The sequence below is a fragment of the Muntiacus reevesi genome, chromosome 8 (genome assembly GCF_963930625.1).
Source record: "Muntiacus reevesi chromosome 8, mMunRee1.1, whole genome shotgun sequence".
Lineage (NCBI taxonomy): Eukaryota > Metazoa > Chordata > Mammalia > Artiodactyla > Cervidae > Muntiacus > Muntiacus reevesi.
Genome location: NC_089256.1, coordinates 80,344,613 through 80,372,612, shown reverse-complemented (window position 1 = coordinate 80,372,612; position 28,000 = coordinate 80,344,613).

Below are 28,000 nucleotides of genomic sequence, written 5' to 3'. Positions count from 1 at the left end.
AAGTGGGTAGCCTTTCCCTTCTCCAGGGGATCTTCCCAACCCAGGGATCGAACTCAGGTCTCCAGCATTGCAGGTGGATCCTTTACCAGCTGAGCCACAAGGGAAGATTGGGTGGTGACAATTTATTTTTACCACAGATTCCAGCTGTTCAACTTTATCAGTTATGTTATCTACTTGACCCATATTGGTATTTGAGTTTAAAATCTGTATCGACCAAAATATCATCCAGTACTGGTGTGTTATTAATGAACCTGAGTTTTACATCATCGAGTTTATGATATTCTAGGACTTCTAATTCTTAAAATACTATAATTTTGTGTGTATATGTTTCTCGAGGCAGAAGTGACTTAGTATTTATTCTTATTTGTGTAATTTGTGTTCAAGCTACCCAGCTAGACAGTAAAATAAAGGATAATGCAGTGAAAGTTTAATTTAAAAATAAAGGATATGTAAAGGGAAATTCTGTGTTTTCTTATGGTATTATGTAAAGTTGGCAGTTACAATTAAATGCTGAAAGGTTTCTTCTCAGAACATTATAAATGCTTCATAGATATTGTATGCTCTGCCACATTTACTTGTCATAGTTCATGTACTTAGGTTTCAAGAGAATTGGCAATGTCAACTCACATCTATACCTGATGTATATTTGTACATGTGAAATTGAGTGATTTATAACTTACACTATTTATTTCATTTGATACAAACAGGAAGTATGCTTTTCCAAGAGATATATAGGGTAAACTAGGTCACAACACATTCAGGAATTCATGAGTTTTCAACCTGAAGCACGCTGATCTGATTTGTCCTAGTCTTTAGTTCTCTTTTTCCATATCTCACTGCATGAATTCCTCTCTGATGGACAGCATGCATATGCAACCCAGGATGTTGAAGCTTAAGACAAGCTAAAGTCATTCAGCTTCTCGGAATGCCTGCATGTCTATGTGCACAGACATTTTATGCACAACAGGGGTTTATACTGGAAAGTCTGGTTGAGTACACACATTTGTTGGATTGTCAGACTGTATGTGGAGTCTTTCATATAGGATACTTTATAGGAACCTACTGCCACTGGGTTCAATACAAGCAATAGAGAGTTAGTAACTGGATTGCATTTTTATTGCTCCACCTACCATTTCTGCAAAATTGCTTTTGGGAGATTACTTATGGGTCTCTACAGGAGAAAATGCTAAGACAGGAGCTCAGGAGGCAAGCCCTTCCTGAAACTATGAAAAGACAATGCCATCAAGGACTTATTACAGTAAACATTAAAGAGGAATTATCACATCTTCAAAAATATATTTAATCAGGTGGAGGGGGAGGTGGGAGGGGGGATCGGGATGGGGAATACATGTGAATCCATGGCTGATTCATGTCAATATATGACAAAAACCACTACAATATTGTAAAGTAATTAGCCTCCAACTAATAAAAATAAATGGAAAAATAAAAAACTTCAACTTGCATCACACTTAAATATATATATATATATATATATATATATATATATATATATATATATTTAATCCTGTGATGTGAAATGTGTAAATGAGTAAAATATGTTATTTTTAAACAAGGGTTTCTAACAAATTTTGAGCCCTGTAGAAGGTAAATATTATAGATATGTTCAATTTATTATTGACTAATTTCTGTACTTGCCCTAGCCTCTCTTTCAGTTTTCTCCTATTTTCTCCCATCTTATGAGATATGAATACAGACATAGATATAGATTCTTGTATCTTTATACACCTCCAAACATTCTTTCAGGAACTATATGTGTCACAAAAAAATATACACAGAATATGAAATTTATCAAGATCCCACGAAGTGTGTGTGTTTAAATTAATAAAGTAATTTTTATAGCAGTTTTAGGTGCTCAAGAAAAGAGCAAATAGCAGAAAGTCCGGAAGGTTCCCACATATACCCTGCCCTCACACATAACACCGCTTCCGCTACCTGGACATCCAGCACCGCACTTGTTACATTCACTGAAGCTATTTTGGCACAACATTACCTAAAGTCCATAGTTTACATTGGAGTTCACTCTTGGTGTTTTCCATTCTAAGAGTTTTGACAAATGTGTAATGATGTGTACCCTTTATTGTAGTGATCAAAACAGAAGAATGTTTCGGTGATCTAAAGTCCACTTTGCTCTACCTATTCATCCTTCCCTTACAATCCCTGGAAAACAGCGATTTTTTTTTTTTACTGTCTATGAAGTTTTTGCTTTTTCCAGAATTTCATGTAGTTGGAATTATACGTACATATCCTTTTCAATCTGGCTTCTTTTATTGGTAATATGCATGCATGCTTCTTCATGTCTTTTCATGGTTTGATAGCTCATTTCTTAGCACTGAATAATAGTCCAATGTTTGGTTGTACATTTATCCATTTACCTACTGAAGGACATGTTATGGCCTCTGAGTCTGAGCAGTTATGAGTAAAACTGTTATCACTGTGCTGGCTTTTCATGGGCACAAATATTCAATTCCCTTGAGTAAATACCAAAGAGCATGATTACTGCATCAAATAGTAAGAGTGTGTTTATAGTTTTGTAATAAATCTCCAAACATTCTAATGTGGCAGTAACATTTTCCAGTCCCAGCAGCAGTGAATGAGAGCTCCTGCTGCTCCTGCTTGTTCTAAAGGAACCCAACACATATCACCACTACCCACTACCATAAAGCTTCTCCTACCAAAAACCTATTACATCTCAGAATAACAGTCTATTCTTATTTGCTCAAGCCAGAGAGCTATGACTCTCCTCTAATTCCATCTTTTCCTTCAACAGTTTCATTTCAATTAATCTTTGAATACTAACAAGTCAAACTCTGAAATATTCATTGAATCTATAATCTTCTTTCTAACATGACTATTTCTCCCCTGAATCAAGCAGCACTCTCCAATTTATCCCTCTGCCTCTGACCTCATGTCCCCTCCATATATTATCCACACTGCAAAGAAGAATTTTTAAAATGCAAATTATACATTCATTGCTTTCTGGATAAAATTCAACCATGCTCATGTCCACCTCTTTGCAACCCAATGGACTGCAGCCTGCCAAGGCTCCTCTGTCCATGGAATCTCCCAGCAAGAATACTGAAGTGGGTTTCCATTTCCTTCTCCTGGGGCTCTTTCCAGCCCAAGGATCAAAGCCACATCTCTTGTGTCTCCTGCATTGGCAGGAAGATTCTTTACCATTGTGACAAGCCCAGAAAATCCAATATCCTTGCATAATTAACAGTTCTCTTCTCATATCCTCCCACATTGTCTCACTTTCAAAATATTGAAATTATCTCCAATATCTTCAATTTCGATATCTTCAATATCTTCATGGAATCTCTTTTTCCATGAAGTAATCTGGCATTTGTCAGAAGCAAGTCTAATGAAACATCACATCATTGGGCTATATTGCAATCACCTATGTTGAAGTTCATACTCCTGGTTTTGAAATCTTCCAAAGCATGCCACAAAGGTAAATTGCTAAATTTGTTAATCCTTTCTTGCCTCCTGCGACTACGTTATAAGTGATGCTTTGTGTTAGTTCTACTTGTGTATTCTGTCCCCTCCAAATTCTCGCATGTATAGCTCCTTTCTCTGTCTCTAAGACTTGCATTTTGCCTAGAAGTTGTTCAATATTGTGCTTCTACGGCCATTCATGTATTCATGAAGTTCAAAGACTAATCCACACCCTGCTATCCCCGCAGCTTCCTGCCATCAGATCATGTAGGTTTTATTTTCCCTCTAAGGTTTTGTGAAAGTAAATGAAAAGCATCTCAGTTCTTGTTTCTTAACTGAATGCACAGACATATGCATTCTGAATGACAGATGGCAAACTTGGTGTCCGTGCATGTATCTGCAAGCTATGGCTCCAAGACACTATAGCAGACTTTTTTGAACTCCACACTTCTATTTTCTTTATAATGTGTTCTAAATCTTCTCCAATCACAGCCTCTCCCTATTCTGCTATCCAAAAGTCTACAAGCAATAAATGCTGGAGAGGGTGTGGAGAAAAGGGAACCCTCTTACACTGTTGGTGGGAATGCAAATTAGTACAGCCACTATGGAAAACAGTGTGGAGATTTCTTAAAAAACTGGAAATAGAACTGCCATATGACCCAGCAATCCCACTTCTGGGCATACACACTGAGGAAACCAGATCTGAAAGAGACACGTGCACCCCAATGTTCATCGCAGCACTGTTTATAATAGCCAGGACAAGGAAGCAACCTAGGTGCCCATCAGCAGATGAATGGATAAGGAAGCTGTGGTACATATACACCATGGAATATTACTCAGCTGTTAAAAAGAATTCATTTGAATCAGTTCTAATGAGATGGATGAAAGTGGAGCCCATTATACAGAGTGAAGTAAGCCAGAAAGATAAAGAACATTACAGCATACTAACACATATATACGGAATTTAGAAAGATGGTAACGATAACACTATATGCAAAACAGAAAAAGAGACAGATGTACAGAACAGACTTTTGGACTCTGTGGGAGAAGGTGAAGGTGGGATGTTTCGAGAGAACAGCATGAATATTATCTATAGTGAAACAGATCACCAGCCCAGGTGGGATGCATGAGAAAAGTGCTCGGGCCTGGTGCACTGGGAAGACCCAGAGGGATCGGGTGGAGAGGGAGGTGGGAGGGGGGATTGGGATGGGGAATACGTGTAACTCTATGGCTGATTCGTGTCAATGTATGACAAGACCCACTGCAATGTTGTGAAGTAATTAACCTCCAACTAATAAAAATAAAAGAAAAAAAAATAGATGATAGATAGATGAATGGATAGATAGATAATCCTCATACATTTGGAATTAAAGACCCTAATAAAGATACAATTGGTGATTTAAAAAAAAAAATAGAAATGTATACTTTTACTACTCTTTACCAATGTACTACCTTTTCATATCAATTATGCTGAATTTTAAAATAACTTTTTTTAATAATAACTTTTTTTTAAAAATAACTTTTTTTCACTTGATTCTCTCATTTTCTCTCAAAATTAACAACTTGAAATAAACATGTCCGTAAAGAGTCTGGAAGATTTAGAAACCAAAAATCACTTTAAAGAATGTGTCGAATCCTAACCTTCAGGCTACCAGGGAACTCCCTAAACTCATTTTTTTCTAAGCTAGCTTTTGAAAAGCCCCTTGTGGTTGATCAAGATATCTTTGATCATCACATTTGTTAGACCAACACTACTTGGTCAAACAACATTTGATCAGTTATCAGTTCTTCTTGGAGAAATTCACTTAACATAGGCACGATTGCAACATTGGTAATACTAGCAAAAAGCATTAACACAACGATAATTGTAAAAGAAAAAAAATAATTCTCCAGGAAGATACAATAATTTTCTTTTTTCACAGTTCTTTGGGGATTCTTAACTTTCATGTAAGAAATTTAATATCTAGAACTATCCTTTTATTTCTCTATACATTACTTTAATGATGACATCATATTACATAAGATGAACTTTCCTAGGTTGTATTTTTCTTGTAAGCTTTTTTAATAGTTGGGAGAAATATACCAGTGTTCGGAAAATTTATCACTTAGTGATAAACCAATCAATATATCTTTTGGCTTGATATAAGAATTAAGATGCAGCACAAGTTCATCCAAAAGAAATTTCAAATCACTCAAGTTTTGTCTGGTGTATATAACCTTCACATTTTGACTCAATTTAACCATTTTAACTTCCTTCTTTTCCATTCCAGCAAGTGGCATTTGTATGAACCATATCTAATCAGATTTTAGGTTAAAACCATTTAGTTATTGCAGACTGCCTTTCCCAGTGAGAATACTTGTCTGTAACCATTGAAAAACTATTTTAGGTCAGCTTTTGAAGTGAGGGTACTCTTGCCCCTTTCTTTTTGATTTGCTCTCAAGCTGGAAGGAGTATCTGTGAAGTATAGCCCTTGTTAGATCTCACTTGATTCTGTCTTCCTTTTAGGTCTGTGCTGTTTCTTAGGGGTTTGTCCCTCATCCCCCAACCCCCTGCCCAGAGCCTCTTCACATCAACAGCCTAATTATACTAAGCTTAATACTCCCAAGTCACAGACAGTTTTTTTAAGAAAGCAGATGAAAATATTTACAAAAAATAAATTTTTTTTTCCTTTAATCAACCACAAAACAGTTAATTATATAGAACGTATTTCAAAACACTAAGTTGAATCATAGATTCTCAGTAGGGGTAATACTTAATTGGTTCAAAGTAAATATTTGCTGAATGAAAGGAGAAACAGATTAAAGTATTTCCTAATTCAGCATGAAATGTTTAATATCTCAAGGTCATCTATGGTTAGTTGATGATGCTTCACCTGCAGTATGTTTATATTAAAATGTTGGCTGAATTTGCCTGCCTTTGTTAGAAACTATGGAAAGGTATATTTATAAATTGTCTAGGACTGAAATTCATTTATGCCCAAAGGCTACCAAGAAATAGACATGGATGACATGTTTTGAAAGATTTCCAATTCGTGATCCTTATAGATATTTTATTCAATTAGTACAGAAAGATGTCTATGCCAGAGTTCATTGTCTAAGTTTTTCTTAGTCTACTAATGAACATATTTGTTTATTATTACTAAACTTTAACTACTCTTTATATTAAAATTGTTTAACCCATTATTTTACTTTTACGAGTAAAAGCAGTTGGTATGTATATATGTAAAATAGCTCAGTCCTGTCTGATTTTTGAAACCCCATGGACTATATCCCACCAGGCTCCTATGTCCATGGAATTCTCCAAGCTAGAATTTTGGAGTGGGTTGCCCTTCCCTTCTCCAAGTTGCTATAAGCAGCAATAATTCAATAAAATCACTTAAAATAAGAATTTTAAAATAACAATACTTTGAATGTATATTTTTATTTAGATAGATGAAACTTAGTACCTACCTAGAAAACATCCATTCTCTCCTTTTTTCTTAGAAAGCTTACCTAAACCTGAGATAGGCATTCTAGCCAATAAACGTGAGAGCTCCTTTGACTAATTTGCAGAAAACACTTCCAAAGGGAACTGAAACATGCAGTTTGCCTTTTGCTCTTCCTGTTTCTACTATGACCTTACAAGTACATTTTAAAAATTATTAGGTTTATAAAAACATTATTTGACCAGAAGGGTTTACTGTGGATATACAATTTTTAAAAGTAACTACATATTTTAAAGGTTAACACTGTCTTTGAAAAAGTAAAATGAAAACCCCAGGCTATTTCAGATACTAAGTCCACATATACTGTGTCATCAAAAGGGACTGTTGTTACAGTCTTCCTCCAGCCATTGTGTCTAGTTTTGCTTTCTCAACAGAGCAATAGATCCATTAACAAAATTTTTAGTAAGACAGATGTTTACTCAGGTATCATGAAGACGCAAGACTGGAGTCACAATATTCACCACAAAGTAAGACCTTAAATGTGTTTCTCTAAATGGATCATTGATACACATTTCTTCTTTTAATTATAATTCCCACCCCACAAAAAGTCACTGCTGTATTTTCCTTTGTGTTATAAAGAATAAGAGTTTCTCGCCTTATCTACTATTCCATCCCCACAGTATCTGGAGAGGCTGATGGCAGATTAAAAAGAATGCACCCTCTTTATAAGATGAGAAGGAACAATAACCACTATAACCTTTATTGGAGAAGGCAATGGCACCCCACTCCAGTACTCTTGCCTGGATAATCCCATAGACGGAGGAGCCTGGTGGGCTGCAGTCCATGGGATCGCTAAGAGTCGGACACGACTGAGCGACTTCACTTTCACTTTTCACTTTCATGCATTGGAGAAGGAAATGGCAACCCACTCCAGTGTTCTTGCCTGGAGAATCCCAGGGACGGGGGAGCCTGGTGGGCTGCAGTCCATGGGATCGCTAAGAGTCGGACAAGACTTCACTTTCACTTTCACTTTCATGCGCTGGAGAAGGAAATGGCAACCCACTCCAGTGTTCTTGCCTGGAGAATCCCAGGGACGGGGGAGCCTGGTGGGCTGCAGTCCATGGGATCGCTAAGAGTCGGACAAGACTTCACTTTCACTTTTCACTTTCATGCATTGGAGAAGGAAATGGCAACCCACTCCAGTGTTCTTGCCTGGAGAATCCCCGGGACGGGGGAGCCTGGTGGGCTGCCGTCTATGGGGTCACACGGAGTCGGACACGACTGCTGCGACTTAGCAGCAGCAGCAGCAGCATAAGCTTTATTATGGTATGGAACCTTGTTTCTCATCTGGATTACCCAGTTGTCAAACCTTTGCCTCTGTTTACTGCTCAACAGACTTATCCTAACATACTATGCGTAGCTTATTAATCATTCTTGATTATTATCATGCTTTCCATACTGTGCATATAAACTTGGAAACAGAGATTTCTAGAACAATGTATTTTCATTGACTTATAATCTTCTATTCTCTTCACATGGTGATAATGAGAATGACAATTGACATGATTTCTGATCCCAGTCAAGTTAGTTTAAGCAAGTTTTTTCTACATCTCAAATGGCTGTCAAGTCCAGATTCAGAATTCCTTTCAGGAAGGAAGCATTTACCATCACCTGGCATCCAACTTCAGCTCAGTTCAGTCACTCTGTCATATCCGACTCTTTGCGACCCCATGGACTGCACCACACCAGGATTCCCCATCCATCACCAACTCCCTGAGCTTGCCCAAAGGACATACAACTTATTGTTTCTATTATCTGTTTCCCCACCGTGAAATATAAGTCTTGTGAAAGCAATTTTCTTCCCTGCCATGTTCCCAGCCAAAAAAACACTGACTGGCACATAGTAAAAGATTAAGAGATATTTTCTAAATGACTGTTGAATTATTTTCTTGTTCCACGCATAGTGTCTGCTGTCTATCTTTGTACATCATACCAGCTTAGGCATATCATGATCATTTCACCTCTCACATTGAATGTCGTAATCTTAACCTGTTTATTAGTATGGCTTCCCTACTAGACTGTGATCATCTTGAGGATAAACACTGCACCTTATTTTTCTATTTTTTGGGCCTCCTTGGTGGCTTACCTGCAAAGCAGGAGATCTGGGTTTGATCCTTGGGTTAAGAAGATCCCCTGGAGAAGGAAATGAACCCTTCCAGTATTCTTGCTTGCAGAATCCCATGGACAGAGGAGCCTGGTGGGCTACAGCCCATGGGGTTGCAGAGTCAGACATGACTGAGTGACTAACACTTCGCTTTCACTTTCTTATTTTTTCTTTTATCCCCAGAATGGGGATATCTAGTGCACAGGGAGTTCTGGATAAATATTTCTTGAACAGAAATATAGATTAATATATTTCATTTTCAGAGTATGCAACTTTAATTAATTATCTCAATGAAAATTAATATATAAATATAAATTATGTCCCATTCAATGTTTAGATTTTGGAAATTCTAAAAATAATTTTTGTGCCTTAATAATTTTATGTCAATATCTACTTTGTAAATGGTAGATAAAGGATCATAGCAGTTACTTGCCACAAACAAAACCTCTTTTAACTTTTATACCTATTTTGAGGAAAGAATAGAAAAAAATAGAAATAGAATAGAAAAAATATGATGATCTCATTTAGAATTTAAATAAAATAATGTGCATATATTTTTATGGACTGTTTCTTACAAAAACATGTTTCTTGTCTATAGGAGTATAGCTTAAGTCAGTGAATTTCCAATTTAGATGTAGTTGTCTTTTATAAGAAAAAAAGTCCTTACCCCTTTACATTAAGTGGCATGTAAAAATAATATAAGAAATCTTTCAATCATGATCAGATTAATGATCTGGATCATTAATTAATCAATCATGATCAGGATTAATATATACATATATTTTCCCCAAATCTGAGTGGTTAGAGGCAAGTTCTTTATTTAGTTTCCCAGATCACAAATTTATGTATTCTTAGCCTGCCTTATCATCAAAGTGAAGGGATTTTAACATGGTGCTTGAATACTTTTAGCCCCAAGTGGTATGTTTTACAGTGCCTTTTTAACAGAAGTATATTCATTTCAAAGTACTACTTACACTTTGTATTTCTCATTTTCTTAATGAAAGAGAAGACATATTATTTTGGTTTTACATTTTTCTAAATAAAAACAGGTTTCTATTCAGAAAATCTATTAAATATGCTTTTGATTTTTTTAGCAATGAGAGCTTTTACAATTTACTCTATTAACACTTTCAAATGTATAATACAGTAATGTTAACTATAGTCACCATGCTCTATGTTGCATCTCCAGATGTTACTCATCCTATAAGTAAAAGTTTATTCCCTTTGGCCAAAAAAAAAAATCCACAAAACTGTAACTATATGAGGGAATAGATGTGTCAACTAATCTACTTATGCTAATTATTTTACACATTAAATAATCATTTTTCATATATGTATATATATACACACACACAAGTGTATAAAATCATGCATATTCATTGGAAGGACTGATGCTAAAGCTGAAGGTCCAATACTTTGGCGACCTGATGTGAAGAGTTGACTCATTAGAAAAGACCCTGATGTTGGGAAAGATTGAAGTCAGGAGAAGGGGACTACAGAGGATGAGATGGTTGGATGGGATCACTGACTCAATGGACTTGAGTTTGAGAAAGCTCTGGCAGATGGTGAAGGACAGGGCAGCCTGACGTGCTGCATCCCACAGGGTCACAAAGAATCGAACATGACTGAGATTATGAACAACAATAAAATAACTACCTTGTACACCTTAAACTTACCAGTGTTATATGTCAATTATATTTTAACACATTAGGAAGAAAAATAAATGTATACATACACACATATTTGGAAATTTAAATAAAAAGCTCTACATTTACTTATTTTAAATGTGACATTTGTCTCCTTGCTCTTCCTCAATCATTAGCAACACATTCCTTCCTTATGTCTTTTACTCCTACTCTTCCCTTTGCCTGTAAAAATCTCCCTTCAGATGTCTGCATAACTCACTTTCATTCTTTCTTTAGATCTCTACTCCATTAGTGGGACTTCCCTACTGACCACCTATGAAATCCTCATATTTTGTCTTGATATTTATACATCACTGGCATAATCTCCATCTTTTTGATTATTGGTTGTTTTCTCTCTCCATTAGAATGTAAATTCTATAAGCTTGTCTCCTTTACTAGGCCTTCCCACTGCCCAGAGGAACATCATAATTACTATTGATGAGTAAATAAATGAAATCTTCTCTCTTTTCCTTACTATTTAGGGTAACCTGATAAATTTTCAGAGAGAACATGATGAAATAAATAAACAAAAGAGAAAAAAAATGAAACAAGAGAAATAATACTTAAATAGATGCCTTTTTTCCCTCTCATTATGGTTTCTAACATAGAAGAGGGAAGTGGTACTAGATATTTAAAAATGACATTTTGATAATTAAAAACATGGACTCAATAAACACAACAGATTACCCCTCACTGTACTCCTCATTGGAGGATGGGAGGAAAGATGGGCAAGTTTTAAAAATTTCCATAGTGCTTATTTACTGATCTGTGCAGTGAGACTAGCTTATCAGATTTAGCAGAATCCTGATGGATGTTCAGTACCTACTATTGGAGAAGGTCATTGAGAGCGTGTGAGTGACCTCTATTCACCCTGAGGCCTGCAACCTGGCAATCAGAGCTCCCCACTCCAGTCTATATCATTGGAATGTACATTCTGGATATTCCTTTCCTTTCCTCATGCCAGGAGCTGCCTCAAGGACATAGCCTTGACACAGTAATGTGATGTTGAAATCATGTGGACAGTATACATGACTGAAACTGGTTAAGGTCTCACTCTAAGATGTTAAGATTTGGCAGGCTGGTGTAAAGATCTATTCATCTTGCAGCCTCCTAAGACAAGTCTCATAAATAAGTCTCCTTGTTATTAACTGTCTACCTACCAACCTGGCCTCTTCTTTCTTCAGTGTCCCCTTGCCCTGTATATATGGGGGCTGGTTTATGAGCAAACAGTTGGTGAGCCAGTCAGGAAGACGCAGGACTAGGCAAAGGGGAAGAAACACCCTTGGAGAAAATCCCGTTGTCCATAGACCTCTGTATAGGGAGGGGTAGCCTGTATGTCAAATGTTTGTAGACCGCCTTGTGAGTATGAGGGTACCCCCCCCAAAAGCTGGTTGCTTGATGCACTTCTTTGAAGAACTGTATATAACTCATTGTGGGAAAGAATAGAGAAGAAAGGTTGCTATAGTGAGCTGGCCTTTACTGAGGGCAGCTCAGCAGGATATCAGTGTTCAACTAGAGGCTCAAACTCAAGACAGAAAGCTGGAAAAACAGCTGATAGTATTCAAGAACATGCTGCTGTATTCTACTCTGCTAGCTCCGGGGCAACTAGAAAAAATGCGCGAGCAGAGTAATAAACTGGAGAATTTAGAGTGCTATTTTGCAAAGCAAAGAGGGCACAAGCTACCTTGAATAAGCTTTCCAGTGCTTGTGATAAAAGCAGTTAAGATTGATAAAGATGATTAGAGACAGCATCCCTGGGAAGTGATGAAAATGAAGAGGGAGATGTTGTAGTGATTGCTAGGATATGGACAGAGTGGCCATACCTTTCAACCCCTAATACAAAGAAAAAATTTAAATAGCGATCACCTTAGACCTCTAAGCATATGGAAATATATCCCAGAAACTCCTAGGAGAAGACTTGCACTATTCCTCTTTCTCTTGAAGTTATAAATATTTTCACATATTTGAAATGGAAATACCCCAGGAAATAACCAAAATGCTGTACATGGAGACTGAAAATAGCAAAACAAAACAAAACCAGGAAAAAAGACACCTTTAAAAATAGACTGACATAAAAACTCTCCTGCCCTAAACCATAGACTCTATAAGATTACTAATCAAGGGCAAACACAAATTTTAAAAGTCCTCTCCATAAATATTAGTAAAAAGATTTAGCTATGTGAATGGATATCCTTAACTTGTTCCATCTGCCAGAAACAATTTGATTTCAACTGTTACTTATAAACAAATTTATAAAAGAGTTCTATTTAATTGAACTGAAGAAAGATACTATTAAATATCAAAATGTACTTAAATAAACCCAAAATTTAATTTTCTTTTATCTGCTAAAAAGATAAAGTTTGATTGGACTGTTTTTGATGGGATTATGAAAGGGTTTTCTTTACCTTTTAAGTAATCTGCCTAGAAGGAGTCTGTTTTATCAAAATAATTTTCTGTGTTAAGTGTTATCTTTATCAAATCTTTGATTACTTAAGAAAACTGAGTCTTCTTTATTAAAAGAGCCACGTTTTTATGAGTATTAGCTTTCTGTATTTGCCTTTGAATTCTTTGATTGTCACTTGGTTAAATGCATAACTGTTTCTTGAACAGTGGCTTTTGATCCTATTCAACTGTTTTAAACCTTTTTGATATTTTTGACAAAAATTCCAAAAATCAAATCCTAAATATAATCTTTTTGACCTTGAAAGTTATTTGAGACATTCCAGAGGGCCTCTGGAAAATCTCAAAAGATGTATTCTTTCTCCTTATGAAAGGAAGGTGTTTGAACTAATTAGGCTTATTTTGACATGTTAAATTTCATGGGCAACATTGTCATATAAAAGTCATCCTAAATTTTCATTAGGATATATTTATATGAAATTCCTATATTTTTGAAATGTCCTGATATACTGTCTACAATCATAATTTCAGTTTTAAATTATGGACCATATATTGGCATTTGTTTCTTATCAATATGTATTGAGATAATTTAGTGATTATATCATATTCAAAGCAGTAAGCATTTCAAAACCATATTCTTATAATTGCTGAATAGATATTGGATTGTCAACATCTGAGAAGAGAGTTGATCAAAAACTCTTTATTAAAAGTCTTCAGTCCCAGAGGATTGTGGGGCAGAAATATGTGAAATCACAGATATTGTAAGTTGAACACTAAAATAATCAATTGCAGAGCAATCTAAAACATTTTGCATTGTCAACATGTTTTAGTTAGTATGAATGTGATTGCTTATTTACCACAAGCAACTGAACACTTTAGAAACAACTAAAATTTAGAGTGGAAAAATCAGTTTTGTTCCATGTAAACTTGCAATATGCTTTTCTAATTGGGATTTGTCAAAAAGAAACAAAGTACTGTAACATGAAAATAATAGAGAAAAGAGAAATTTAGAGATAAACTGTGGATCAAATAATTTAAAGAAATAAGCTACTTCATAGAAACAACTTTTAATACTGTTGCCATGCTTCTTTGAAAAAGCATCTACATAAAATATGGCTTAGGAGGCTAGAAGTCTAAGCTGTTGGCAGTTTTGGTGAGGCCTCTTCCCTTAGATTGAAGATGACTGCATTCTTGCTGTGCCTTCTCCTGGTCTTTCCTTTTTGGGCATGCATATCAGTGCTCTAATCTCAGCTTCTTATATGGAACTAAGACCCACCATGAAAATCTCATTTTCATTCTATCACTTCTTTAATGTCATTATCTCCAAATACAGTTACATGCTGAGGTACCAGGAGCTGGTACTTCAACATACACATTTTGGTTGGCAACACAATTCAGCCCATAACATGAACTTCAAATGTAACTATTAGAAGAAAAAAAAAGGACTCACAATTAATCCATAAGTATTTTTAACTGAGAACATAGATAATCCAATACTTGTTCACCCTTTCTTGGTAATATAATTTCTTATTTTAACTTGGTATATGACCTTCAGGATAAAGACTAGATTTTCTATCCAAAAATCTTTGTTTGACCACCTTAGGTATACATTTATGACTTTACTTTCAGCATTGAAGTTCAAATTTTTGTGCAAAAGTTGGAAGTGTCCTTCATTTTTTCAGTTGTCTTCCTTATTATCTGTAGCAGATATTATTATCTGTAGCAGATATTATTATCTGTAGTACTGATTACATAGCTAGAGTGTTAGCATTTATTTTGGATGATGGAGTGATTTGGAGAAGAGAGTCTATGGATATCGATGATACAACATAATACTTCAGGTTCACCTTGCCCTAAAAAGATTGCCTCTAGTAATTTTTTAAAAAACTACTTTTCCAGCTTTATTGAGATCTAATTATCACATATCATTCTATAAGTTTAAGATTTAAAATGTGATGATTTGATATATAATATTGTGAAATGACTACCACAGTAAGGTTAGGTATCATACCTATTAGCTGATATACTTCCACTTCTTTGTGTATGTTAAGAACTTTTAAGATCTACTCTCTTAGCAACTATAACTATAGTGATTATATGGTAGATTATAATGCCAGAATTCACTCATTTTATAATTGGAATTTTGTATCCTTTGTTCACCTTCATTCATTTTTTCCCCACCCTAGCCTCCTCTTTTGGCAGTTACCAACCTACTCTCTGTTTCTATAATATCAGCTTTTTAATATTCCATATATAAATGAAATCATACAGTATTTATCTTTCTCTGACTTACTTCACTTAACATAATGCCCTCAAGGAAATGATACATGGACATGTTGTCACAAGATGCAGGATGTTCTTCTTTATGACTGAATAATATTTCCTTTCTCACACCTTTTGTTTTTTGCAGGATATCATTTGAAAGTGCCTTTACCCACTCTTTCTAAGGGTCACAAGAGAAACTTCCCCCTCACTATGTAAGACCAGAGAATCCATACACTGAGATAATGGAAGTGGTTAGGGAAGAAAATCCCAGGCCTCTTTCTTCTAAGACTTGTTACAAAAAGAAATAAAAAATCTGAGCCACAAAGAGTCTGCCTGACTCTTCTCTTAAGTGGGAAAGTGAAAGTGAAGTTGGTCAGTCCTGTCTGACTCTTTGCGACCCCGTGAACCGTAGGCTACCAGGCTCTTCCGTCCACAGGATTCTCCAGGCAAGAATACTGGAGTGGGTTGCCATTTCCTTCTGCAGACGATCTTCCCAACCCAGGGATCGAACCCGGGCCTCCCGCATAGGAGGCAGACGCTTTAACCTGTGAGCCACCAAGGAAGCCAGTTCTTAAGTGGGAGACCTTCTCTACCAAGCAAGATATTAGAAAATGGGTGTTTTCTCTCCACTGGTCAGGTATGGGAAAGGAGAATAAATTTTAATCTGTGAACCTAAAAAGATTGATGATAATAATAATAAGGAGAATTGGTGAGGTTGTGGAGAAATCAGAATCCTTATACACTATTGGTGGGAATGTAAACGGCGCAGGTGTTGTGGAAAACAGTATGGAGTGTGCACAAAACACTAGAGCTAGAACTATCATATGATTGAGCAATCCCACATCTGAGAGCCACTGGCTGGCATCTCTGGTTAGGTGCTGCTGCAGGCAGAAATGTGGGTTCTCCAGGGTAAGAACACCATAAGCCTTACCCCTTCTCCATCTCTATTTGATCCCCAGTGGTTTAGCCCACAGTTTCCACCAGTGATATCTATGAGGAGGTAAGAGCCCAGTGGGCCTCCTAGGAAACATCCCACAATGCGGAAGGGCATGGATGTCTACCCTGGGCGTTCTTTTCCCACTAGAGAGACCAGAGATCCGTGGGGGTCCTCTCATTGCAGAGGAGTATACTGGCCCAAGTGTAGTGGCTTAGCTCTGCTTACCTGTCACATCTCTTTCAGATTCCAGTTCTCAGTCTTCATGGGTGGAGTTGGGGCTGCATCAGCCTCAGCCTGGGGTTGTGGGATTTTCAAAATGGTTTCTTCTCTCTGGGTATTTGCTAGTTGGTCTACTTGTGGGAGGAACTGAAGTGGGAACTATGTTGTCATCTTAACATCAACTCACCCATTTCCAGTTTTTCTGAGAATAAGAGAAAATAAAGGAAGTCTTATTTAGTAAACCAAATAAACAATTACAAGGAATTTTACTGTTCTCTCTAAATAGATTTCTAACTAATGCTTAATCAATTCAATTAATCAAAGTAAAATGATTGTGAATTTAGAAGTTTTAAGTAATATGAGTGAATATGGAAGGCAGAATAATTATTATACATACAAAAGGTCAGAATACTTAAAGCTGGTTCTAGAAAATGACAATATAAAACGAATTTCTGGCAAAATGTTTTGAGAAAAAAAATAAGCAAATGATATTAGGAATGAAACAGGAAACACTGAGAAAATATTAAGCAAGCATTGTAAAATGCAAATAACAGATCAGTTATGAAAAATAAAATCAGTCATCACTGCGCATTACTAAAAGTTCAGGTTCTCTTAGCCTCCACTGTCATCACCCTACTGGGGAAGAGTGAAGGTGAAATTCAGACTCCCCACTCAGCCTTTGCTGTCTTTTATCCTTCAGTGGGAGAGAACGACTGTGTACAATATCCTCAAGTGTCTTTATCAAGATGATCCCTTGTCAGATACTTAATGCCTAGGGTCTGCTTTTGTCCCCTCTTTGCAAGTGTTCTGGGAGGAGTTAGGAATCTGGCAACAAGGTCATTTACCAATCTGATTTTGGCTCACAAATCAAATACATTTACTAATGTCTCAAGGTTAGTTATAAAAACATAAAAAGAAAGCCAGTGTCACATCTGTTTCAGAATCCACTTCTGAATGCTGTTCAGTTATGTTAACTTATTTTGGGAGTTTCCATTGGAGTCATCCTTTCACATCTGCAAGATTGAATTAGAGTCCAATCTATTTCACAGGAGAGACTCTGGGTAAGTCCTCCAAAAGATATTGTTCAATGTCCAGGTTTTCTGAATTTTTGTGTTCTAGCAATTTGATGTTTTATAAATCACCCACAGAATCTCCCCACTCTGTCTTTATGTATAATTTTTTTCACTTGAGATTGCTTTCAGGATATAAACCAAATTTTACAAATCTTGAAGTGAAGAATTATATACTCTCAGAATTTTGAAAATTCTTAGATAACAGTTATCAGCAGAGAATGATACCAGAATCTGAAATTAACCATGAGGACTGTGCCTGTTTCAAAGGGAGATTAATTTTAAGAAGCAATTAAGCTGAGGATGTTTCTGGCTTGAAAAAATGAAAGAAAGTGGGTGATAGAAAGGTTAGAGAGAAATGATAATGAAAGTACATAGCACAGGGGAAGACGGCCACTAAAATAAAGACCGCTGTGTTCACATTGGGATTTGGGTGATGTAGGAGAATAGAAAGCTTTGTAGGTTCACAATTTTTCTTGCCCAAGAAATTTTTTTTATCAAAGCACTTATGCAGTTTGAATTTCATTAGAAACTTTTACATACTAATGCAAAATATAGATCATTGGATATTTGTAATTTTACAGAATTCCCTTTTTATCTTTAGGTACTTATCAAATGACTATTTTGTCCATATCGAAATTTTCCCAAATGGCTATTGAATTCTCAATTATCCTTGATGAAAATGTGCTATTTTTAAAGATAAGCATAAGAATTAAAGCTATAGATTGAATACACATAAGAAGCAGTGATCTGATGTGGAATAAAGATAACTTACAAGACAGACATATGAGTGTCTGAAAATTGTTGAATGACTAGTATTTGTGTATCTTATTTCTCAGGCCTCTAACTTAATGGCTCGTTCTCTCTGTTTCAGAGCTAACAAATTTTCAGTTCCTGGCACACCATATTCTCAGAGAAGAGATCACTTCCAGACTGGATTCTTAGGGACATTTTAGGGACAAAGCAAGATGAGAGAGAAGAGATTTCTCCCGAGGCTTTGAGAGTTGAACCAAGGAAATTTTGTCTGTAAAGAACAACACTCTGTTGAAAAATCCATCAGTCTTTACATTCAGCTCAAGAGATGACCATATTGGTTCTGCACCCATCCTCATCTTTATGGTTTCCCTCTTAATGATTCACAGCAGAATGTGTAAAAATGGACAGTCATGTTGTTATTAAGCAGGCTGATTTCTGCCCAGGAGAAAAGTTTTTATATCTGATCAGATAGTTAAGGATTCATAAAAGTGCTGCTCATTCCTCAGGAAATATCTGAGAGCTTTAAAAGCAAAAAAAAAAAAAAAAAAAAAAAAAAAATGGAATCAGGCACAATGTAACCCCTATGTCACTATAACTCCTGGGAGGAGGGTGGGGCTTAGGAAGAAGGCTAAAATGTCCTCCCAGGAGTGCAGTGTTTCCCAGCCAGGGATTTTGAAGTATAGCAGTGAGGATGATCCTGACTGGATCTCAGTGTAACTTCCAGGGTTGTCATCTGTTTGTTTCTTCCAGAAAACTGCATAGCAAAGCTGATTACTCAAAACAGCAAATTAAGTTCATTAAAGTTCCTTTAGTAAGAGAGAACACCATTTTCAGTCTTAATATTTCTTGGAAGAAATTGATTTGTCATAGAAAATATTGACATATCTCTGACTCTGCTCTCAATTGTTTAAGAGAATTCAAAGTGAGAAACTAGGCCAAATCAGCAACATAATAGTGTAGGATTGATAGACGCTAAGAAGTGAAGGTCGTGAAGTTAATCTTGATAAGTAAATCATTATTTCATAAGTAAGCTGTATGCTTAGCTTAGCTTTCTATTTTTTGATAGAGGAAAGGTTGTCTAGTTATATAAATTTGTTTGCTGACAGTAAAGTTATTTATTGTTTTCTAACCTTACTATGTGGGCAAGAATTTCCTGAAAGAAATAGCTGTGCAGTGCTTTCACAGCATCATCTTTGAGCATTTGAAATAGCTCAACTGGAATTCCATCACCTTCACTAGCTTTGCTTGTAGTGATGCTTCCTAAGTCCCACTTGACTTTGAACTCCAGGATGTCTGGCTCTAGGTGAGTGATCATACAACTGTGGTTATCTGTGTCATTAAGATCTATTTTGTTATGGAAGCTAGTGATTTTAATTCTCAATGTTCAATATAATTCATGAAAATAAATACTGATATTTGCTGACATGTCATCTTTTACAAAATAAAAACAATAATAATTTGAAAGATAATCCTGGCCTGTCTAAAGGCATTTGCAACAAATAAAACATAAATAATTACTAGAAGATATACATAAGTAACTTCTACATATTGGCAAAAGAATTCTAAACAAAATATATTTTATAGAAGGAACCATCTAGTTGGTCTCCAAGCTATGAAGATTCATTCAACTTCTCTAGTATTCTGAGAAAGACAAGACAATTAAATGCCGATTAAGAATTATAAAATTGTCATAAATTAAAATTTTACAGACCTTTAATATAATGAAGTGTTAAAACTGTTGAAAAATATATGTGTTAGTTGCTTATTCATGTGCAGCTCTTTGTGACCCCATGCACTGTAGCCAACCAGGCTCTTCTGCCCATGGGATTTCCCAGGTAAGAATACTAGAGAGGGTAGCCATTCCTTTCTCCAGAGGATCTTCCCTACCCAGGGATTGAACCCAATTCTCTTTCATTACAGGCAGATTCTTTGCCATCTGAACCATTAGGGAAGCCCAAAAGGTGAAGTGCCTAGCAGCTAAAGGTATGCATTGGCGAGGAATCAAACCTGGGTCTCCCACGTAGAAGGTGACAATTCCATCATTAAGCTACCATTAAAGAGCATGTTAACTCTCATATCCAATAGTGGGATCATAAATTATCTTTATCACTTTGGGCAGCGTAAGATTACTTTTTAATAAAACTGAATCTGAACACCTCTATTATGAAACAATACTACTTTCAAGTAGGTATATTGATATCACCTGAGTATATGCATATATTACAAGATAACCAGATAAATCAGTAAACTAAACGGCCGTCAATAGGGTAATGAAAATGCAAAATGTACAATATTCTGAAATTTGTCTATAACACAGCACTTATAAATTATGAATGAACTTGATCCCCATATACCTTCTTGTATGACTGCTGTGTTTAAAAATAATTAAAAGGATATTTAGAAAAATTTACAGTTCAGGTAAATGTAAAAAAAGCCAAATAATAACATATTTGGATATATACTATATACTGTAGTGAAATACAAACATTGACAATGCATGTAAACCTGAACTTTAGGATCAAGGTTTCCTTGACGGAAATAAGGGAATGCATTTCAAGTAAAAATCTGACACATTTCAATAGATATAAAAATATGGTTAAACACTAACAGCTGTTATATCGGGATGCTAAGGACATGGCTGCTAATACATTTTTCAATATACCTTTTTGTTTACGTTCAAAATTTTAAGATTTAAAAATAAAGGTCATTGATTTGGAATTCAAGAAATAAATAAAATTATCTTACAGTCATATATATGCAAAGATGTATGTGTAGAGATGTTATTGCTACTTTTTAAGAAAGAGCTATATGAAACAACTTTAACACTTATCATTGAGGAAAGCAAGCACATATATTTTATGTGTGCATACATACATACACATCATATATTTTATGTACTCAAATAATCCACAGATATTAAAAAATGATATGAGAACTCTACAGGTAAATTGAGGAAAATTGAACAAACTGCCATATTGTGAAATGTGTTGTCCTCTTTAAGTAAATTTAATAGATATTTTTGATCAGATACTTACTGAAATATCAGAATAAGAGGCTCTAATATGAGAATGTGTGTATGTTTTTAAGCATTTAGAAAGAGTACACAAAACTGTTTCCAGTTCTTACTGCTGGATAGCATGTGGAATTGGGAATAGAGAGACGTAGCTATGTTTTATTCTTGCAATGGGAATAAATAAAAAGTTGAAAATAGAAACAAGAACAGTAAAGGTAGAGTACACATTTAGCCATTATTAGTAGAGGTTTCTCCCTTTTTCCTAATTCTCACTTACAAGAACATTTTTAAAGTTGTGGAGGTTTTTATGTACCCTACCCATAAATTAATAATCCACTAAGAAGAGAATCTATTCTGAATTTGCATAGAAAAAAATGACATAGAAGTGTAGGTGAGGGTTTTTTATAGAACATGTTTTCATGTCAAAATTCTGTGCATGGGTTTGCAAATGCATTGAGTCCAGAGTAAAGGAACCAAGTAATTGCCAGGAATGCAATGTGCTCATTTTTTACAAAGACTACTTAAATTACCACATCTTAAAATAAAGAATCCATTTGGTTGTTACTGTTTTTAACTTGGACTTGCAGCTGTAAAGTTTTTATCAAGGAATATATTTTGCTTTTTAAGCCAAGACCTTCAGAGAAGACTGTTCAGTATTAGCTCACGGTGGTTTCAGATTCTGGATTGATTCCCAGGTCTCAGTCTTCTCTCCTGTGGGAAATTTTGATCATAAAATTCAAAGGCTGACCTTGGTTCTGATTTTATAAGGAATATTATATTCAGTTCGACCTTCACAATCTAGATTGAAAAAAGATGAAAGGATTAGCTGAAATTGAGCACTATGCCTACAGTCCAAAGAAGAAAGAAAAAAGCTAAACTTTCAGAGTTATAAATTAAACATGAGACAATGTATACTAATAGCATAATCTTAGTCACCAGAATTCCTGCATTATCTGAAGGTGTAGGTGTTTGGTTAGTTAAATGAAAATAATGGCTTTAAAAGACAGTGAATATCACAGGTAAAAAATAAAATTTTTTTTCTTAATTTTATAAGTCATCATTGTATGAAGTGAAGTGAAGTCGCTCAGTCGTGTCTGACTCTTTGCGACTCCATGAACTGTAGCCTACCAGGCTCCTCCGTCCATGGGTTTCCAGGCAAGAGTACTGGAGTGGGTTGCCATTTCCTTCTCCAGGGGATCTTCCTGATCCAGGGATTGAACCCAGGTCTCCCTCATTGTAGGCAGATGATTTACCCTCTGAGCCACATTATTGTATAAATGCTAGCAAATAAATTGTTTATGTAAATGGTAGTTACAATTTTCAAGGTTTTAAATTCTGTTTAACTTATTTTTATACATATGTGCAAGTACTAAAAACACTATATTGTCTTTATAAAAATTTTTATAGTCGTTGCAAAAGTATCTGTATATATATATATATATATATATATATATATATATGTAAAAGCTGTTCTAAGAAAAATGTACTGATTCTGTTTTTCAAGAAAGCATTCTTAGTATCACTTGACTGCCCTTTGACTCATCAAGAATGTTACTTTATTCTTATTAAAAGACTGCCAAACTCACTCTCATTCACAGTTATAGAGAAATTTAAATGCAGTTTTCTAAAATATATGATGTTATGTGGTCTTTTTTTTTTTTAAAAAAGCATAAGTCAGAAAAACAAAAGCATGGTTTTACAGCATTTGCAAAACATCTTTTTAATTTACCAAGACAAAAGATAGTTTGTCACGTTCTAAAGGAAGAGATTTTTGTCATCTTTGGGTTTAAAGTACAACACTGCTGCTGATCTTTTCTGCCCCTTTTAGTATTGATCAGTCGTTTCAAGTCTTTCTGTATTCACTGTCAAAACTGCTTCCTTTCAGAAGAGGTGAAAGGGTATTATCTTGATACCATATCCTACTTCTCTTGTAGGTCTGCTGCTGTTGCTGCTAAGTTGCGTCAGTCATGTCTGGCTCTGTGCGGACAGCAGCCCACCAGGCTCCGCCGTCCATGGGATTCTCCAGGCAAGAACACTGGAGTGGGTTGTCATTTCCTTCTCCAATGCATGAAAATGAAAAGTGAAAGTGAAGTCGCTCAGTCGTGTCCGACACTATGCGACCCCATGGACTGCAGCCCACCAGGCTCCTCCGTCCATGGGATTTTCCAGGCAAGAGTACTGGAGTGGGGTGCCATTGCCTTCGCTCTTATAGGTCTCAGTTCAGTTCAGTTGAGTTGCTCAGTCGTGTCCAACTCTTTGCGACCCCATGAATCACGGCACGCCAGGCCTCCCTGTCCATCACCAACTCCTGGAGTTTACTCAAACTCATGTCCATCGAGTCGGTGATGCCATCCAGCCATCTCATCCTCTGTTGTCCCCTTCTCCTGCTGCCTTCAATCTTTCCCAACAACAGGGTCTGCTCCAATAAGTCCGTTATTCGCATCAGGTGGCCAAAGTATTGGAATTTCAGCTTCGGCATCAGTCCTCCCAATGTATATCCAGGACCGATTTCCTTTAGGATGGGCTGGTTGGATCTCCTTGCAGTCCAAGGGACTCTCAAGAGTCTTCTCCAACATGACAGTTCAAAAGCATCGATTTTCCAGCTCTTAGCTTTCTTCACAATCCAACTCTCACATACATACATGACCACTGGAAAAACCATAGCCTTGACTAGACGGACCTTTGTTGGCAAAGTAATGCCTCTGCTTTTTAATGTGCTATCTAGGTTGGTCATAACTTTCCATCCAAGGAGTAAGCATCTTTTAAATTCATGGCTGCAGTCACCATCTGCAGTGATTTTGCAGCCCCCCAAAATAAAGTCTGACACTGTTTCCACTGTCTCCCCATCTATTTCCCATGAAGTGATGGGACCAGATGCCATGATCTTAGTTTTCTGAATGTTGATCTCTAAGCCAGCTTTTCACTCTCCTCTTTGACTTTCATCAAGAGTCTTTTTAGTTCCTCTTCACTTTCTGCCCTAAGGGTGGTATCATCTGCATATCTGAGCTTATTGATATTTCTCCCGGCAATCTTGATTTCAGCTTGTGCTTCCTCCAGTCCAGCGTTTCTCATGATGTACTCTGCATATAAGTTAAATAAGCAGGGTGACAGTATACAGCCTCGACGTACTCCTTTTCCTATTTGGAACCAGTCTGTAGGTCTAGCTTTGTCCAAATTCATGGCTACATGATTCCAACAATAGTTTCTGAAACATGAAAATCTGCTTTACCTCATTATTACCAAACCCACTAGTTTTCCATTTAAACTGTATTCCTCACTATCAAAATGTTTTGGGATTTGGAGTAGACACAGCTTGATCATGGGAAGAGCACTGTAATCACATGATGATAGAGCTGTAAGAATTACACAATTCATTTTCTAGTATTTGGATGTAGATGAAGCTAGAATCATAAAAGTCAAGTGTCTGGAATCCAAACAATGTCACAGTCAATTTTGCCATGAATGGCAAATGACTTTGATTTATTTGATGCCATGCTTTTGAGTTTTTGAAAATTTTTCTTTGTGACAGGATTACTTAGTAATCCTGTAATAAACTGTAAATAAGCTGAAAATTAGCTGTATTCTGTTTATCAGCCCTAGTTTTCCTTACCTGTTCAAAAGGAGTGGAAATGAACACTTGTTTGCTTGCCTCAAGGTCTGCTCTAGTTCACATTTGAATAAGAAATTGAAGAAAATTTCTTCCAATCCTCAACCCCCATCTAGGGTTCTCTTTGTTGTTCAGTTGCAAAGTTGTGTCTGACTCTTTATGACCACATGGACTGCAGCATGCCAGGCTTACCCGTCCTTCACTATTTCCTGGAATTTGCTCATACTCAAGTTCACAGAGTCAGAGATGCCATCCAACCATCTTATCCTCTGTTGCCACCTTCTCCTCCTGCCCTCAAACTTTCCCAGCATTAGAATCTTTTCCAATGAGTCACCTCTTCGCATCAGGTGGCCAAAGTATTGGAGCTTCAGCTTCAGCATCAGTCCTTCCAATGGATATTCAGGACTGATTTCCTTTAGGATTGACTGGTTGGATCTCCTTGCTGTCCAAGGGACTCTCAAGAATCTTCTCCAACCCTGCAGTTCAAAAGCATCAATTCTTTGGTGCTCAGCCTTCTTTAATGTCCAACTCTCACATCCATACATGACTACTGGAAAAACCAGAGCTTTGGCTATATAGACCTTTGTCACAAAGTGATGTCTCTGCTCTTTAAGACACTGTCTAGTTTTGTTATAGCTTTTTGCCAAGGAAGGGTTCTCTTAGTGAAAGTCTATGACTATTTATTAAACCAACAAATACTAAATGAATATTTACTAAATTCCCAATATGATTTTAAGGACTGAGGACAGAGCACTGAAAAGAATACAAGGCAAATAATTTACCAGATAAATGAAAAATAATAATTCAAGTTAAATTATTGTGAATAAGAGAAAGTTTTTACATATAATGCACACATCTTTTATTTGGTATCAAAATTTTAGTGATAATGATTACAGTATTTCTTGAGAGGTGTTGTTTTTACTGTGTGTCATGCACTGGGCTATATAATTTATACATGTTATTTGTGCAGTGTTCATAATAATGCTATGTTAATTCTAATTTTACAGCGGAGATAAAAGTGAAACTTTGAGACTTTTGAAAGTCAATGTTGGGACCAAAATTTCAATTCAAGATCTGCCTGATCTCAGAAAGAGTCAAAGTTAGTCACTGAGTTCTTATATGTGTATATAAACAAAATCAAATTGAGCAAAGCAAAAAATCTTGTTAGGGCAGTAAAAAAACACAAAACTTCCTCTAATCTTAAAGAGCTTTTAATATGTATAAATAAAAAGTAACATGCTCTCACAAAAGTGACTTTAGGTGAGGTCGGTTTTTAGAGTTTTTTTTTTTTTTCTTAAGACTGGAAAGTCTATGTGAGAATAGATCTATAGAATCCACTTTTTCAGTACCCTGAGGACCCACAGAGAGTCAAGTTTTGTACATGGAAGCTCCAAAATCTAGCAAAATCCTTGTTTGACCCAGATAACCAAGTATGATTCAGACACAGAGCCGAGGAGTGACCTGACATTAGGAGGCTTGAACATTTGGAAAATGGGTCTACTTAGACAATCTTGTGTTAACCAAGGATACTGGTCTCTCCTTATGTATACTTGACAGAATGAGACTTCTGAAAATATCACCTTCTGATACTGGGGTAGAAGTTTCCTTAAGAACTGACATTGTATTTCTCACCAACTTGGTAGTTAATCTAAATTTTATTCAAAAAGTGAAAGAAATTGATATTTTCAGTTCTGAATGTTGGAGTAAAATTTATCCTTTCTAATTATGGAGGCTCCATCATCAAATGATGAGCTACAATTTTTGTATAGTATTTTCATCCCTACTGATTGGAGACAATTAATTTTTAAACAAAAGCCATGACCCTGTTGGAGAATTCATATGTAGAAATGAATGTTATATTTCATAATTTGTAGTGACTGAAGGAATATCAATGAACTATGATAAGAGAAATTTTGGAACATTAATATATAATGGTTTGCAAGCCATGATGGGCATAGGGTGCTCAGCAGAACCTAGGCACAGGAATGAAGAAATAGGAAATGTAGTCTTTTTATAGCTTTCTGGCAATATTTAGTTTGTGATTCTGGTAGGTTGTCAAGAAAATGAGGACAAGAAAGATTCATTTCTAAGTTTTCCCTAACAGACTAAATTTAACAGATTGCATTACTGTATATAAAATAGATAAACAATAAGGACCTACTGTATAGCACAGGGAATTATATTCAATATCTTATAATAACTTATAATGGAAATGAATCTGAAAAAGAATATATATGTATCTCTCTCTCTCTCTCTCTATATATATATATATATATATATATATATATAATCTGAATCACTTTGCTGTATACATGAAACTAATACAACATTGTAAATCAACTATTTTTCAATAAAAATAAATAAAACATAAAAATAAAAAAGTTAAAAATGAAATAAACCTAATTCTTACAAGAAATGGAAGAACATATAATGTCCAATACTGTCAATGTTCTGAAAGAGACATCTCTTTTCCCTCCAAAGGAAATACCACCAAGACAGGGGTTACATGTTGGGACAGGTTAGAAAGACCATGGGCTGATAGAGGAAATAAAAATCCCAGAACTGGTAATGTTTGAGAGGGATAAAATACCTTTCTTAGATTATAGATATTTAAATGTTAATTAAGGTGTTCAGATACCACTCTGGAATATTGGAAAATATCCAGAAAGCAAGGTGTTTTCTGTTGTGTTAGGGAAGGAGTGTTGGTGGATGGTGAGAGGTGATCCTCTGATAGGATGTATTTAGAAGTATAATTTCAAATTTGGAACCTACCTATAAGTACTCAAGACAAACATTCAGGGACAGTAACTAGATAGTAAATACTTTAAACTTTTTTGACACATTGTAAATTTGGGAGAACCACAGGTGGATTTCCTAGTTTTACCAGAAGCAGGAGAAAGTGTGATTATGTTTATTATTGAGGTTAGAAAGTTATGGAGGACAATGGACTTGGGAGTTTTAGAACCAGCAATATAAATTCCACATAGGATATGGGTGTCTTCA